General features: G+C 43.5%; 1 protein-coding gene across 15 annotated transcripts in view; it reads left to right on the forward strand.

Annotated features, from left to right (window-relative positions):
* FBRSL1 (fibrosin like 1) overlaps positions 1 to 17280 on the forward strand; it is an 808371-nt gene that overhangs the window by 726750 nt on the left and 64341 nt on the right. The gene's annotated exons all lie outside the window — the stretch shown is intronic.

Genomic DNA, 17280 nt, shown 5'->3' on the forward strand with positions numbered 1-17280 from the left:
TTTTTTTTTTTAAAGCAAGTTAAAATGCACCAGTGTTTGTGTTGCCATCACCTGGCCTGTCCCTTGGGTCTGAGGTACATATGGACAGGGCTGCAGAGTCTGTACACCAAACCTTTGATATTAGGCTTTACATTTTTTGTTCTAGAACTGAAGTACTGGTAAATCTAACTTATATTTTCCCCCTGGATCAAAAGTACTGGTAAATTTAACTTAGATTTTACCAGTACTTTTGATCCAGGGGGAAAATATATATATCTTTGTAGCCAAATTATGTTAATTGTAGAGGAGTAACCTAGTGGTTAAGCCGCCCAGAATCATAGATGGTATGGGATATAAAGTTTTTAAACTAAAAAAAAACCCCACAAAAAAAACAGCAGGTTCAGAAGCAGGGAAGCCATCTTCAAATCCCACAACACTCCTGGAATGTCACTTCATCCTTCATTGCCTCAGATATTAACTTTGTTTGTAAGCCTTCTGGGGATAAGGAGCATTCCTACTATAACTGAACAAAATGTATCTCACCATGAGCTAAAATGTCTAGTCCATCCAGTAGGTGCAGGGCACCATTATACTGTGACCCGCTTAAGCGGGGTATAAGTTTCATAAATAAATATGTAAGATGTGCAAACTTTCCAAGGCGTTTACGCAAATGGGAGCTGAGATTTTTCAAGAATCTAACACATTGACCATTCATTGTCAGGATTCACATGCGGAATCCACAATAATAGTCTGAAAGCAAGATGCAGGTCATCCCTTTCCATAGACTTTATTTATTTAGATTTAGCTCATACATTTTTCACTGGTAACTCAAGGTGAGATACATTAAGGTACACTAGGAAGCTAGGTATTTCTTTGTCCCCAGAGGGCTTACAATCTAATTTTGTACCTGAGGCAATTAAGGGATAAATGACTTTCCGAATATCACAAGGAGCTGCAGTGGGATTTGAACCAGCTTGCCTGGTTGTCAACCCAGTTCTCTAACCACTAGGCAACTAGTTCACTCCAGTACTTTTACCACTTAAGTTTCTAGAATTATTTTCCTATCGGGTCACTGTAAATGGCATGCATCACATGTCAGTAGTTGGGGGGAGGGGGTGGAAGCAGTTCAATGTTTAGGTACTTTGAAAAGCAGCTGTCCCCAAATCCCATTTGACCAGTATCGGCTCTAATCCAGGTTTAATTTTCTGTACCTTTTTCAATCCAAGGTTAAAAATTATCTTTCATGGCAAAACCTTCTTTGTAACTGTCCCAGTAGCAGGGAGGTCTGATTCTTTCATGGTTTTGTAAGGTACTGGTTTAATGTTTTTTTCTTTTTCATCTGCCAATGGGATTAAATGAATTGAGGCAACTCTGCCTTAGATAAAAGCTCTTTAATTATTTATTTGGCTATTACAGACTGAAATTGCCTTTTGATTTAAGCTATCAAAACCTATGGCACTGATATTTGGAGAGAGGGGAAACAGAGGTGAAGACCCACAGATCTCAGACTCAGTTGAAAGACCCTCACTTACCCCTGTAAACCAGTTTTTCATCTTAAATGCCGAGTATCGCTCTTGCCACACAAGATCTCAGGCTGACTGTAGCGGTTCAGCAGGTGAATCCTGTACAGCACATGAAAGAGAAATGGTCGTCGGGGGAATGTCAGTGAAGGAATGGCATTAATAGTTTATAAGTCAGACTCATTTATTATTAAGCTAATGACACCCTGGGTGTGTTAGACTCTCTTGTGCTGATAACATTCGCTTTCCATTACACTCAATGAAGAGAAGGACCTATTTGGGGGGGAAAACCCCCATGAATCTCTAGAATAAGAGGTTGCCCACCTCAGGAGAAGATCACTGTGAGGCTGGTTCAGTGTCCCATTCTTAAGAGTGTCACATAGCACAATTTGTGCATGCCTTGATTTTCTGCTTCCTGACTTTGTGGCCTTTAGATTAAAAAGCATCAAGGTTTTCTTTGAATAGACTTTGCACTCATGGCCCACATTCAACACAGGAGCCAATGACAGAAGGCAAGACACAGCTTTTGACTGCCTGACCACCTGCTCTTGCCTAAAGCCCTTCTCCAGCTGGTGCAGAAACTTGCTAAAACTATGAAACAGCCATTAGGAGAGTCCTGGATGCGTTCTGCATGCCAGTAGCACAAGGAATTTGTTTTTGAGTTGTCTTGCTGGTTTCAGGGTCACAAGAACTTGTGCGCTTCCTTCCCTTTTGCCATCCTTTTACATTCCATGTTCTGCAAATCACTTGCTAAGGGGAACAGCCAGCCATCCATGACCATACACCACTCTGGGAGGGGGTTCCTGGAGACGGATACAGTAGCATCTTTCCCCTACCAGTCTCCAGCCCTCAGCAGGCAGGCCAGCAGGCCTACAATTGACAAGCAATTTGGCAGATCAGGAGGAAGTGACCCTGGGGTCAGCATTGTGTTTCCATGCAAGCCTGACCTACCCTGACCTGAGGAAAAGGGTCTGCTCTTTGAAAACTAGTTTAAAAAAAAAATCAGGTTAGTCCAAAAAAGATATCACTTTCTTTTTGTTTTGTTTTATTTCTGTTTATTAACCATTACCATTAAAGTGGACTAACATGGCAACCGCAGCACTTTCTCCATGTAAACCATCTTAAAGCTGCAGTGTCTTTGATCATAGAGGTCTCCCACTGCCCTTTGGTCCATTCCTTTGAAATTATGAACTGGGCTTCATATATCATGCTGTGGCACTGCTGGGAAGGGGGGGATGATTTTAGAGTGCCACAGAGGGAGGTGGGGAGCATGTGATTGCTCACAGCCATATCCTTCTAAGTCAGGAAGCAGTGATGGGCAGTAATAGTTTCTTCCCTGCTGTAATCAAAGCACTGATAGGCACCACAGGTCAATAATTGATTTTTGTATTAGTTGCACATCGAACATTGTAAATGCCTGTGGCTCTCCCAGATCCTCTGGGCTTGGTTTTGCGTAGTGCACAAATTTTTCAGCAAAACACTTAGCCTGATTTGAAGGAGGATAAAAGTGTAGAAGGTGTATATTTTACCTGCTGCTTCCAGCTTGACTGCCAGACCTCTGCAGCAGAGCTCTCCAGAATGGGAAATACTTTTGTTTTCTTAGCTTTATACCAGCGGGGTTGCTAACACAGCTGTCTGATGATGATCAGAACAGCAGCACCTGGAGTTCATCCATAAAGGTGAGGATGTGCCTCTTGAAAACTTCAGAAGTTTCTGGTTTCTGCTAAGGAAAGACATTTTAAAAAATGAGAAATGGAAATCATTCTGGGTCTGCTTTTTTATTTAACTGAATTCCATTATTGGAAGATTTGTGGCCATGCCACCACCATGGAACCCACTGTAAAAGAGCATATCGCTCGCTGTCTAACACCTCAGGCGTCTCGGATTCAGTTATGAGCCCAGGCAGCTGCTTTTAAGAATGTGTTTACATTCATCCAAATGTATTTCACAGGCAGCTTTACCAAACTGAATTAACTCAAGGCTGTGGAGAGAAAGGCAGGGATAGGCTGTGATGGCTGCATCCTGTAATGGTAGGAGTGCCGGATGTAGCTGGGGCCTTTCATATAGAAGATGCTTTGTTGTGATGGCCAGATTTTAGCTTAATTGAGTAACAAGGAGAGGAGATGTGGAGCTTGTCCTTGAAGACCACCTGTGTGTTAAAAATGTTTTTAGTTGTATGAAAGATACGTTCTAATTTTCCTGTCTCCTTGGTTTAAAAATTAAAAATGTTTGGCAATGCGCTTCAATTCCTGCCTGAGCTGATGGTAGCCCAAAGGTAAATCTGACACTGTTGCTGGCAGATTCTGATGGCAGGGAAGCCCAGTCATGAAGCAGCAGTAGGGAAGCTGCACTTTTTGCATATCAGTCAAGGAGTGTTGTTGAGCATACTGGAAGAGTTACAAAGGGGGTGATTAAAAAGGGGGGGGGGGGAATCCCTGGCTAATTGGAGATGAAGGTTTATGGCACCAGATCCCAGCCCCAGTTCTGATCAAGCTAGAAGCTCAAAGGAGCAGAAAGAAATTTCTGGCGAGCCCAAAACATCTGGACCTTTGTGTTGTTTACTGGAGGAACTTGTTTCCTTTCCTACAGTCATGTCATTTCGGGATACAGCATGTTAAACTGAGATCTATGTCCTGCTCTGACCTTGTTGTGGTAAGATTATTAATGGCATTTTGTGCTGGATATTTGCAGCTCTGCCTGTCTTCCTGAGCACACCAAGGTGTAGGGCAGAATCCCCCTGCTCTGGGTGCCCAGTGTGAGAAAGCCCCAGGTGTAAACCAGCTACTGACTGTACCCTAGGGCTGTCCTCAATGAAAGGAGAGATTGAGGTGATTACCACAGGCTTAGTGCTTTAGAGGGAGCACCCTAGTGCCACAATAATTGTTCCCTGACATCTGACTGTTCTGACATAATCTTGGGAGCACTAACAGGCCAGGAGTTGCGGTAATCTGCACAACAGAGACACGAGTGCTGAGGTCATAAGGTACAGCAGCACCATCAAAAACCAGGATGCCACAACTGGCACTGTTGGCTTCTCCTGGCCTGCTTCAGGGGAGGAGACAGAATTGCACCCTCTTCTCTGTGAATTAATTACCGCAACCTATGGAAGCCAGACAAGCAGAAGTCAGAGCCTTGTAGAGTTTTCTCTGGCAGGAACAGAGTTCTGTGTGTACTCTGGCAGAGAGCAGTGGCTTGGCTGACTCCCTGGCTCCCTTGTTGTTTTTACCTGCCCATGGGATGTGCAAGTGGCATTCCCAGCCCAATTCTGATGACTGTTATTCCAGACAAGTTAAGGGGGGGGGGGGGGGGGGGGAAGGAGCTGCCTGTTGCTGTCCTGCTGTTTGTTTTCTCTGGATGGACACCAGACCTTGCTCAGAGAGGGGAGGGGAGGGTATGCTAAAGGGAACCCATTGTACTCCATGGAGAGAGCAGCTGCACTTCCCCTGACCTCACCAAAAGGCTCAGCTGCACCACTAGGGCCCCGGTGGCCTAGTAAAAATATACACTCCCAAGGAAATTTCAATGGAGGCTTTGAAAAGAAGAGACGTGAAAGCAAACAGTCCTCTTCAGTTTTACAGAATTAATTTAAAATGTTCTTCTGCACTCTAGGCTCAGACTCCAGGCCCCTCTGCTCACCTGTGGCTAATTTATCTTGCATTCTAGCAAAATCTGAAAGCACTATGGACAAGCCTGTATTGCTGGGACAGTCTGACCTTACGAAATGTAATCTCTTGCTTTTTATGACCACTGTGCTTGTCAGAGGAGAGGGAAAATTAACACCATAAAACTAAATTTAAGAGCCATTAAGATGGAAGTGTCAGTGGGCTGCTATCTCACTTCTTTCACAACACAGATACCCCTGCTTTCCCCTTGCCTGTGTGATCAGTAGCGATAGTATTACTTCAGCCCCATGTTGGCCCAGACACAGGGGGACACTTGGAGCTTTATTGAGCCCAGACATCAAGAAGTCCTTTAGAGTGTGACAGTACATAGCAGTAAAGATGCATCCATCATGTCCTTTTCCCAGTACTCGGGTATTTGTCTTTGACGGTCCCAAACATGTGAATTTGCTCCATCCGCAGGATGTATGGAATATCAGTTCAGATTCAGATAACTTTATTGGCATGACAGTTGTATGTATGTTGTCGTAAGTAATAAGGGAGTAGCCTAATGGTTAGGGCAGTGGCCTAAGAACTAAGGAACAGCATTTGATTCCCACTGCAGCTTCTTGTGACTCTTGGCAAGTCACTTAAGGGGGAATTCATGAAGCAGTATTATGGTGTTTAGGCCATAACACCACTTGTCGAATCTCCTCCCCCCTCTTTAACCCTCAATTTCCTTAGGTACAAAATAAGTACCTGTATATATGTAAACTGCTTTGACTGTAAACACAGGTGGTATATCAAATCCCATCCCCTTTCCCTTTTTGGAGGAGTAGCCTAGTGGTTAGTGCAGTGGACTTTGATCCTGGGGAACTGAGTTGGATTCCCACTGCAGCTCCTTGTGACTCTGGGCAAGTCACTTAACCCTCCATTGCCCCTGGTACAAAATAAGTACCTGAATGTATGTAAACCGCTTTGAATGTAGTTGCAAAAACCTCAGAAAGGCAGTATATCAAGTCCCATCTCCCTTTCCCTTCGCTATATCTGGGCACCACAATTTAGGCATCTAGATGCAGCACACTGACCATTAATTCTATAACCGCATCTGCACCAAAATTCTGTTATAGATTACTAGTATGAGTCAGCATCAACATGCCTACATTTAGGCCACACCATTCACTAGCAGCCATAAATGTACACACCTAAATGTGACACTTTAGCATGTAACTTACAGTATAATGTAAGTTTATGCACATGAACGTTGGTTCTTCGCATGCTTTTCACTTGTGAATGCCCCCCTCGCGTGTGTGCGCTAAACAGGTTGTGTGTATCATTTATCCAACAGTGCTGAGTGCACTTACAGAAGTGCTAGTATTCTATAAATTTCAGTGTGCAAATAAGCTCCAAGTTATAGAACAAGTGGGAAGGTGATCAAAATAATTTAAAAAGGGAAATATTGAAATTGCAGGGTACAGAAATGGCAATAACAAGGAGAATTTCCAGTTTTTGGTGCTGGTCTATATATTGTCCCTGGTCACAGTACATTTCTAGTCCTGCTTTCCTTTTACATACCGGATCATGATGACATTTTTCATATCTAAAATAATAGTCTGTAAGGAAATGTGTCACATCATTGGGAAACAGAGAGGTATGATCTTGTAGATGGAGAGAGAGAATTGTTGTTGAGGTCAGTAGTTCAGATGCAATATCATTTAAAGGAGTCACAGTATTGTTTTAAGGCTGTATTCTCAAGCAGTCCACCAGTGAAATGAAGCTGGTACTGTGGAAGTCAGGAGAGTACACGAAAGGGAGTCAGACTCCTTTCCCTACACAGTACTGTACTTCTGGGAGACCCTTCACCAGTCTAGCACATCACAACCTTGATCACAGGGCTGTCCTTGATTTGTCCTTTTACAGCTGGTCAGTTTCCAGAGCTGGCCTCTTGCAGTTGGGACATCCTGAGCCTTCATTCACTGCTGTACAAGTTTTCCGCCTGCTCCCATTTAACCCAATCACTTCACTTTCAGTCTTAGGCCAGGGACCACAGATCGCATGACCCTGAGTTTAGCCATTAGATATTGTGTTATGAAATGATGGAGACTCCCCTCTCTGAGGCGCCGAAGCAGAAAGCTTGCATTAGAGCCATGTGCTGATGGCTCATGATTTCTATTGCACAATTTTTGCTCCTTAATGTAGTAAATTAATGGCATACAAGTTAATGCTGTGTTAAAAAGTGTGCACTGTCAGACATAAACAACACACACCATGGTAGTATTATGCAGCCATTGATGCAGAAGAGCAAAAAAAAGTCTCCCTTCCTGTCTGTGCATATGGTGATTGACTCATACACTGACAGGAAGAGAGGCATATTTTTTTAAACCCACTATTGTGTGGGAGGTCACTTCCACCCCCCCCCCAAAAAAAAAAAATCCTTCCAATCCCTCACCTTAGAAAGGATCCGCCCATGCTCCTATCCCCCACTCCTGAGAGGTGCTCTCTGTCCCTCCACACTCAGAAGAATCTCTGGTAGTGTAGTGGATCCTCTCCCTAATTGCCTGATCCCCCCCCCCCCAAAAAAAAATATCCCTGATAGTCTAGTGGACCCTGTCCCCTACAATCCCCGATCCCCTCCCCCCTAGAAATGTCCCTGGTAGTTTAGTGGACCCTGACCTCCATCCCACACCTGCCCCCCACCAACATACTTTTAATCAACAGCAGGAGTGATGCTGACTCGTTCCTGCCTCTAGTAGTCTTTCAAAACCTGATCTTTCTCAGGGCATCATGGGATGAGTCTGCCAAACAAGGGAATTTTTCCTTTATTTTAATAGTCCGGATGGAGTCTGCCAAATAAGGAAAAAAATTCCACTATACAGCCAAGTGACCCCATGTGGTGTGTACCACATGGGATCAGGTTCCATCATTTTGCAAGATGGTAGCACAGCTGCAGGAGCGAGAGGGCATTCTGCCTCTGGTTAAAGGTATGTGGAGATGGGGGGCTGCCTGGAGGAGATAAGGTCTACTAGAATACAAGGTATATTTTTGAGGGGGATAGATGTCGGGTTGAGGGTCCATTAGACTGCCAAGGATATTTTGGGGTGGTCAGGAGGTGAGGTGATCCACTAGATTACTGGGATTTTTGGGGGGGTTGTGTCGGGGTGAAATGGGGGGGGGAGCAGGTCCTTTCTGGGATTGGGGGGAAGGCGAATTGAGAGGTTTTGGGGGAAGGGAGGAGATGACACAATGCAGTGGTTAAGGAGGCTGCTAGGTTTGCTGCGGGGGGGGGGGGGGGTGGAATAGCCTCCTTGCCATACATTTAAATAGGATGTGCACTGGTGCCTAAATCAGGGGTTTATGCAAGGTTAGTTTCTGCACAAGCCCCTTTTCTGCATCACATGAACTAGCTTTCTGCATCAGTCCCTGAGGGCTGTAAGTCCAAGATCAGTTTCCAATTAGATGTCTTCCAGTAATAATTAGGAAAAAGTAGATTACACTAAGCCCTTAACTTAATTTATCATGGGATGTTTTTCTTGTGCCAGGAAAGTAGGAAAATTTAAGTAAATAAAACGCAGTGTTATTTAGTAAGACTTATTTATATATGCATGTTTCCTGCGTTCCAATTTGTGTTCTGAATTAGGAGGGAAGAATAAGTGTAGAGCTCTGTGTAGCTTTTCAACTGCAGTGCAGACTATTTTAAACAGAAGAGATTGGAAGTAGGAAACACAAGCTAGTGTCTGAATGTGACACTGAAAGTCAGAACATTTCTGAAGTGAGAGACAAAGGCTGGGAACTATGTAAGGGAAATACTGACTTGTGGCATTCTAGGAAGGGGGAGGTTGTCCCCTTAAGGAGGGCATGTCTTTGTGTTCTCTGTTATGATTAGTCTATTGGCAAGGGGAGGCATGCCAAAAGACCACCTGAATACAGTACTACAGTATCTGAGGTGCAGATACATTTCAAAGACTCCCCAGTGAGGATCTCTAATGCTGTGTACAGCCACACACCCCCCCCCCCCCCCCCCCCATTCTTGTACTGTGCTGTTGGTGGCTGCATTTTGGCACCTTCTTTCTCAAGGCATCTTTACAGAGCCAAGAGCTGGTTGCTATGGGGACTAAATGCAAAGGGCAGGCTCCAGTCAGTGCTGCTCGATTAACAGCTTATGAGCACTCACTCATCTCAGGCCTCCTAAACAACAGAGCCGCCAAGAGACAGTCGGACCTGGGGCAGAACTGGACTGCCGTACCCCCACACCACTCACGACACCACCCCTGCCTGCTGCGCAAGCTGGCATGTTTGAAAACATAAGTGGAATCAAATAAAAATGCTACCAAGCAATAAAGAACCACAACGTGGATGCAGCAGCTCATTGGTTTGTTTGCTTTGTTGTGAGATGAGTGCGTCGCAGGGAAGAAGAAAGAGAGACTAACCTAATTGGCTTCAGCTTTTTGAAATCATCCCATCTCCTGTTTTCATCCAACCTTCTTGGTCTGTCCTCTTCTGCTCATGCTGGGAGTTGGGACCCGAATGATTGCATTAACACGATGTTGCGTTAATGCAATCATCCGGGTTTTGAGCGGCACGCAGGAGAACAGACCCGGAAGAAGCAGCCCCCCCCCCCCCCCCCCCCGGTGGCCCTGCTAAACAAATCCCAGTAAATAATAGTTTTCTCTCCTCTCTGATCACTCTTAATCTTTTCCTCTCTAAGCCTGTGTAAGATCCATGTTCACCTGAGAGCCCAGATTCACATCTCAACATGTTCATCTCAATTTTTCAACCTTGCCAGCCATAGTAAGTGGGTAAGAAGTTTGCACAGAGGCCCTCATAATCATGGAGCGAGGGAGATTTTAAAGCTATGTATTAATCCACCTAGGAGAATCCCGCCTAACTGTGCAGCACAAAATTGTATATTTTGCACAGAATTTGACTGTGAGGAGGTGGACAGGGTGGAAGCAGTTAGTGTTCATGCAGCATGTATCATTGTCAGTCCACACAGCTGGAAAGAAGCGAGCAGGGTTGGGCATGTGAATGGAAGTAGCTAGTTTTATTGTGAGTATGTCCAACCAGAAGGAGGCAGGTTACTCACTGCTGGCCACATAGATGGGAGGATGTAGACCGTGTCAGGATAGACCATGTAGATGGAATGCAAATCACATCACCATGAACCTGTGTCACATGGAAGGAGTCAGTCAAGAAGAAGGAAGGTAATGAGGGTGTCAGACCTTGGTAGGTGGGACAGAGAGCACAGAGGTAGTTGGCTCTTATGGTAGGGTAAGAGAGAGAGCAGAAAGGATTATGACTGGTGAGAGTAGGGGAAGAGAGAGCAGAGGAAGCTCAGGAGAAGGTCGAAAGGGGGAGGTATTGCTATTTGCTTACCGTCATCGTTTACTTTGACAGAAATTCCAGCCACTACTTTTTCTTAAAATAAATTTTGATTCTTAAAGTAACGGTTCCCTTTGTGTCCACTTCCTAGTCTTTTTCCTCCTACAGTTTCGCAACAAAACTGGGACCTGCTTCTGCAGGTGCTTGCAGACACATATACCCAGTTCTCAGGTCTTATTATTATTATTGGAGACTTCAACTTTCATGCGGACAATCCATCTGCCTCAAGATCAACATTGTTTCTTGTATTTCTCAACAATCCTAATTTCAACCAAGTAGTTGATGTTCCCACACACTCAGCAGGCCATACTATTTCATGATGTGTTATTCGTTCTGCAACGACAACTCTGGCGAGCGGAACACCAACTCTGGATTCTTACCACAAGTTTCATATTATCTCCAGACATTACAACAGAGAACTCAAGATTGCTAAAAAAAAAAAAAAGCTGCTATTCTAGGCTCATAAATAACTCCACCAATCCTACTAAACAATTATTCCTAACAGTGTCACACCTTATGACTTGCAATCCTACAGTCAATGTATTCTGTACGCCTTCAGCAGACTCATTGACTTCCCATTTCCAAAATAAAATTGATGCTGTACGTAGTTCACTACTTCATTACAGGTGTCCCTTTCCTCACCCTGTCCTGTCTCAGACCCATCACACATAGGTTCCAGTAAGCTTGTCTTAATTTGGAGGTTTTTTTTCTATACCTTCTCTCACATCTTTTGAAACTACTATAGCTCATATACGCTTAGCCACATGCTTCTTGACCCTGTACCCTCTAGTTAGTTGAAGACTACATGTCACAGACTTACTCCATTTCTTCTTCATTTAGTTTCCGTAAGCCTATCATCTGGCTTGGTTCCATTGGCTTGGAAAAAAGCTATCATGAAACCAATACTTAAAAATTCTACTCCTGATCCTTCTAACCCATCACATTATAGACCAATCTCAAACCTTAGTATTGATTCTAAAATTGCCAAGAAAATTGTCTTTGATAAACTTGTTCTCAGAGCCAAACAATTATCAGTTCTTCATCCTAGACAAACTGGCTTCAGATCCAATCATAGCATTGAAATCACTATTTCTGCTCTTTCCAGTGAACTTCACTCCATTTTTGACAAGGGCAATATTGCCCCTTTGGTAGCCTTTGACTTTGTGAATCATTCACTCCTCCTTGCCCGTTTACTCTTTTAACGCAAAAACGTTTGAAAACTTTACTCCTCTGTATATACAACTCCACTGGCTTCCGATAAAATTTTGCATACAGTTCAGAATTCTTCTCATGGATAAACCTTCTTATCTAGCTTCTTTGGTAATTCCCTATACCCCTTCCTGCTTTCAAGTTTATGTAGGACTTTCTATCCCGCCCATCAGTTACATGTCTGGGCAACTTACATTCTAAAGTACAAGATTAGTAATAAGACGGACAATTACAAATCATGGCAGTAAGGAAAGGAGAGTTGAAATATAATGTAGGTAGGATAGGAAGGTGGGGAAAAGGGAGTGAAGGTACTTCACAACTGTACTGTTAATCAGTTTGATCCCTTTAGGGATGGAGAGGGATTATGAAAGGATTATAGAAAGGAAGGTCTTGAGTTCTGCTCTGAATGTCAGAAGCGATGCTCTCTTCGTTCCCTTGACTCTTACTGTTTTGTTCTGCCCTCTCCTAAATTTGCCCATTATCAATCTACTAGAAATGTACTCACTCTGCTGCACCCCAGTATCTCTCCACACTCGTCCTTCCCTACACCCCTTCCCGTGCACTCTGTTCCCTGGATAAATCCTTCTTATCTGTTCCCTTCTCCGCTACTGCCAACTCCAGACTTCGCTCCTTCTGTCTTGCTGCGCCCTAAGCCTGGAATAGACTTCCTGAGCCCCTACGTCTTGCCCCATCCTTGACCATCTTTAAATCTAGATTGAAAGCCCACCTCTGTAACATTGCTTTTGACTCATAACCACTTGTATCCACTCGCCTCCACCTACCCTCCTCTCCTCTTTCATCTACACATTAATTGATTTGTTTGCTTTACTTTTTGTCTACTAGATTGTAAGCTCTTTGAGCAGGGACTGTCTTTCTTCTGTTTGTGCAGCACTGCATACGCTTTGTAGTGCTATAGAAATACTAAATAGTAGTAGTAGTAGTAGAAATGCAACATTCTACTTCCTAGCTCCTAGCCTTTGGTACAACCTTTCTCCCACTATCAGGTCAGAGCTTTCTTCTGCCCAATTTAAAGCTTAGTTTAAAAAAATACATGTTTTCCAACTAGCCTTCAACTTATCCCCTTTGCAGCCTGACAGCATAAATTACATTGAATTAACTTCTTAGTTTGAAAATATACCTTCGTACATGAATGTGTTTTTTCCTATCCAAATGGAATTCCTTTCCAGCTTTTATCAATGTTAATTTGATTTTAGATTGTATAGCGCCTTGACTTCTAAAAAAGGAAAGGCGGTATATCAAGTTTTAATTAAACTTATGAGCAAGGAGGAAATTGGGCCCAGAGGGAGAAAGTGCAAAAGAGATTGTTTATTAAAGATTTACTATACCGCTTTTAGTATTGCCAAGAGTGCATAAACAGGAGAATGGGTTAGGCTCTAGTGGGAGAGAGGAATGGAATAAAAAGGGTTGAGCTTGAGAGAGAGTGAGGAGTAGGAAGGGATTAAGCCCAAGGGAGCCAAGAGTGATAGGGGTCAGGCCTGGTGGGGAGAGGTCAGGCTAGAGGGTGCCATAGAATGAAAGGGGTCATCTTAATGATCCACCATCACTGTGTACTCCTAGGGGAACTGTTCATAGAAATATTAAGAAGTCTGCACCCGATAATAACTTTTCTACAGCTGTTGATCTTAAGATGACCAAACAGGTAGAAAAGGTGATGGCAGAAGCCAGAGGGATGATTGAGCATAGTCAGAAGAATGACCAGCAGGAAAAAGGACGTGATAGTGTCTCTATATAAATCTCTGGAGACTGCAGTTTCAAAAGGATATAAACAGGATGGAATTGGTCCGGGAGGTGACTGCTTAATTGGTCAGTGATTTTCATCATAAAGCATATGGGGGACGGACTTAAAGATCTCAATATGTATACTTTGGAAGTAAGGCAGGAGAAGGAGATATTGATGGAGACATTTAAAAAACATTTCATGGCATAAATGCATAGGAAGCAACTCTCGGTTGAAAAGAAACTCTGGAATGAGGGGACATAGGATGAAGTTAAAAGGGGATAGACTCAGGAGTAATCTAAATAAATACTTCTTTACAAAAAAAAAGTTGATGCCTGCATTCTTGGTAGAAGTGGTGGGTACAAAGATTGTATCTCAATTCAAGAAAGCACGGGGCAAGCGGAGAGGGAGGGATTGTAGAATTTAGTAGTTGAGATGGATGTGCAGACTAGGTAAGTCATATGGCTTTTATCTGCCATAATTTTCTCTGTTTCTGTGTTACTTAGACTTCTTTATGTTCTGTGTTATTTTGACCAATATATAGCAGGCAGAAGTTTGAAAAATGTTTTAAATATTGTGTGCAGAAATAGATGTATCATAATTGCCAAGTTATCCGGTTTCAGTAGGGAAATTTTTCAGACCAGTTCTAGATTTCTGACAACCCTCTCTTGGTGCATTATGAGACTTGCAACCCTGATTTCAATGAGTAGAATCAGGAACCCTAAATACCACAGTTCTTTGGAATGTAAGTTCAAAACCAAGATGGGCCAAAAAGTCTCCCTCCTGGAACAGGGTAACTTGACAGCTCTGATTTAATTGTTGGTCTACTCAAGTAACTGATCTTCAGTGCCGGACACAATGAAGTCTTTACTGACTCAGTCAAGATGGATTTGTAAACAATCGAAGGTAAGTAAGAGGAAGAAATAGGTGATGTTTTTGTGGAATTGTTAATACAGTATGGCCTGAAGCCCCCACAAAAACACACATACTCAGTGGTTTCTTTATTCCCAGCTATGAGCACTAAGCATTTAATAAAAGTGTGGAGGAAAGAAAACTATGGCCTCCACTTACAAAGCCACGCTAGCGATTCCCTCACGGCAAATGCGACAAAGCCCATAGGAATTGAATGGACTTCTTTGCATTTTCTGTGCCAGAATTGCCAGGGTGGTTTATAAAAGGAGCCCCTATATTTGCAAGTTGAATTCTTATCTAAATAAAAATAAATGTTGGTAAATAAGAAAGAGAATCATGTTTATATTTATATGCTTTCCTCAGTGGTCAAAAGAAAGGTCGGAGGATTTTGCTTTGGAGTCGTTGGTAGAATTGTGCTCTTGTCTATAGAGACTTTTCTTTTAATTATCTCTGGGTTCCTGTTATTAAGCCACGCTACCGATTAGTGGTGTGCCAAATGCGACAAAGCCCATTCAGTTCCTATGGGCTTCGTCGCATTCAGTGCACAATAATCACTACCGCAACTTTGTAAAAGAATCCCTCTATTTCCTAAAACTACTTTATGTTTCTTGCTGTCTGTGATATGGACTTTTGGATGGTGGGGATATAAAAAATTGGAAAAATTAAAAAAAGAAAAATGTGTGAGCAGAGTTTCCTGGGGAAGAAGGAGGGGTTTATCTTTATTTTCAAACCTTGGTATCAAAAAAAGGATGATTATTGCACCATGTCCTAATGTGCCTGCAGCTCCCTCCTCTATTTAGCTGGCACCTACCCACTTTCTGTATGTGGTTGGGGGGGAGGGGAGAGCAGGTAGAAAACATTGTTTCTATGTTAATGCATCGTTTTTCTATATGTTCCCATTCTCATTTTTTTTGTACTTCTGTAATCGGAATCTGTTCTCGTATTTCCTGTTCCCTATTTTATGCTGGAGGAAGGGGGAGCAAGGATAGATTTGATACACGCTGGCGATGGATTGGCCACCTGTGAGCTCAGTTTGAGTAATTTTATGGCTTAGGCTATTGTTACTTATCTAAGAGTTAGTGGCTTTCTTAATGAAGGGAGGATAGATGGTGGGTGCTTAGGGGGTGGGGGAGGTGCACAGGGTTCTGTGGCAATCTCCTGCAAATGGGCAGGTTGTGAAGACAACAGCATGAGGATGATTGACCCAGAGCAAGGGTTTATTGCTCTGGTGTCTCACTCTGGACAGCACTATTTGCTTTGTTTAAATCAGAAGCAAAATCAGTGTGATACTCGGCAGTGACATTGTTCACCTCCCCCTCTGGTAGGTCCTAATGAGATTGTTTCTGGACTCCTTGACACTAGGATTGCTTCTGTCCACAGCTCTGCATTGGGGAAAGTGGAAGGTAAACAAAGCAGGGCCTGTCAGAAAGGGAAAGTTTGCTTTCCATGCCCGGATGGAGCAAGCTTTTGTTTCTCCCTAAGCTTGGACACCAACTTGAAGATAATTTTTTAAAAAGCTGCCTAACTAGGGAAAGCCAGTATGCATGTAACTTAACACCAGATTTTCTAAGAGAAAACACATGTACACCTGCTATTTAGTACTCACAAAATGTTGTTGAAAAGCTACACACAAACTTTTGAAAATCAAAACATGCATGTAAATCCAAACCAGGCCCAAGTTCACTTCCAGGAACACACCGGAACACACCTGCTCATCTCAAGTGAAAATGTGTGCAAAATGACATTAGGAAAATAGTTTGGGCAATTTTGAAAGAAACTATTTCTTCACACTGCATGCAAATCTCTCTCATAAATATTAATTGTGGATATCCTGAAAACCTGACTGGCTGGAGTGCCTCCAGGACCAGGTTTGGGAACCATTGGCTTACAGAATATTATAAGTATCTGCCACACTTAGGTGCTCACACACCACCTCTATGACTAGCCTCTATGGCTGGTATAAGTGCTGTCGCCTAAATGTTAGTGCGTCTGTACCCACACTAGTATTCCATATAGGCGCCTACTGGCCTTTATAGACTAGGTTTCTACTGCGTGCCCTTCAGATGCCTGATTCTACGTGCCCTGTCCCCCTAAGTGTCGCCTTGATAATGAACACTGATGGCTCCAGCAGTAAAGGCTTTGGAACATGTTGAAATTCTTGAGCTTGAGTGGTAAAAGGTGAGATACTTGTGGCTCTGGTGTTGACCTGAGCAGATCTGCAATATACACAAGGGAGTACGTACATGGTGGTAGGAGGCTGGTTCCATGGAAGGTGAGCTCAGTGTCTTCGATCAGAGACATGCACTGATGAAGGAAAGTAAACAGTTTATAGAGGTGCCCGCTGGCTAAGACCCACTGATGTGAAGAAGAAAACATTTCTCAGATGGATCCCAAGTATAGGTATTATATAGCTATGTATATTTGTTTAGGGTTTCATAGATTATACTCAAAATAACGGGGAGTGGAGGAGTATCCTAGTGGTTAGAGCAGTGGGCTGACAACCAGAGAATCCAGGTTCAAACTTAGATTGTAAGAATTCAGCAGCTACATTGGTCCAGGAGAAAAGTGCACATCCTGCATTCTACCCTGCCTTTTATTTCCTAATAATCCAAACATCATTTCTTTGGGCTTTCCAGCTTGGGACCCATGTGGGCTTGAAATGCCCATGAATAGTGTCATTACTAGGCTAATTCTTACCTTGGTGCAAGACAAGATGTCGCAACCTGGAAAAGAAATGTGACCTGTAGGCAGTGACGTTCCTTGCCTGGATGGCACCCGGGGCAGAGCGCCGATGCGCCCCCCCCCCCACTAAATTACACCTTCTCCCCCCCCCCCCCGGCGAAATGACACCCCCCCCCTCCGGGTGCACGCCGCGGGGGGGGGGGTGCCGCAGCGCGCGCCTGCTCCGAGTTCGCTAAACTTCTTTGCTCGTTCGCTGCAGCTC

Source organism: Microcaecilia unicolor, chromosome 11, assembly GCF_901765095.1.
Source record: "Microcaecilia unicolor chromosome 11, aMicUni1.1, whole genome shotgun sequence".
Classification (NCBI taxonomy): Eukaryota; Metazoa; Chordata; class Amphibia; order Gymnophiona; family Siphonopidae; genus Microcaecilia; species Microcaecilia unicolor.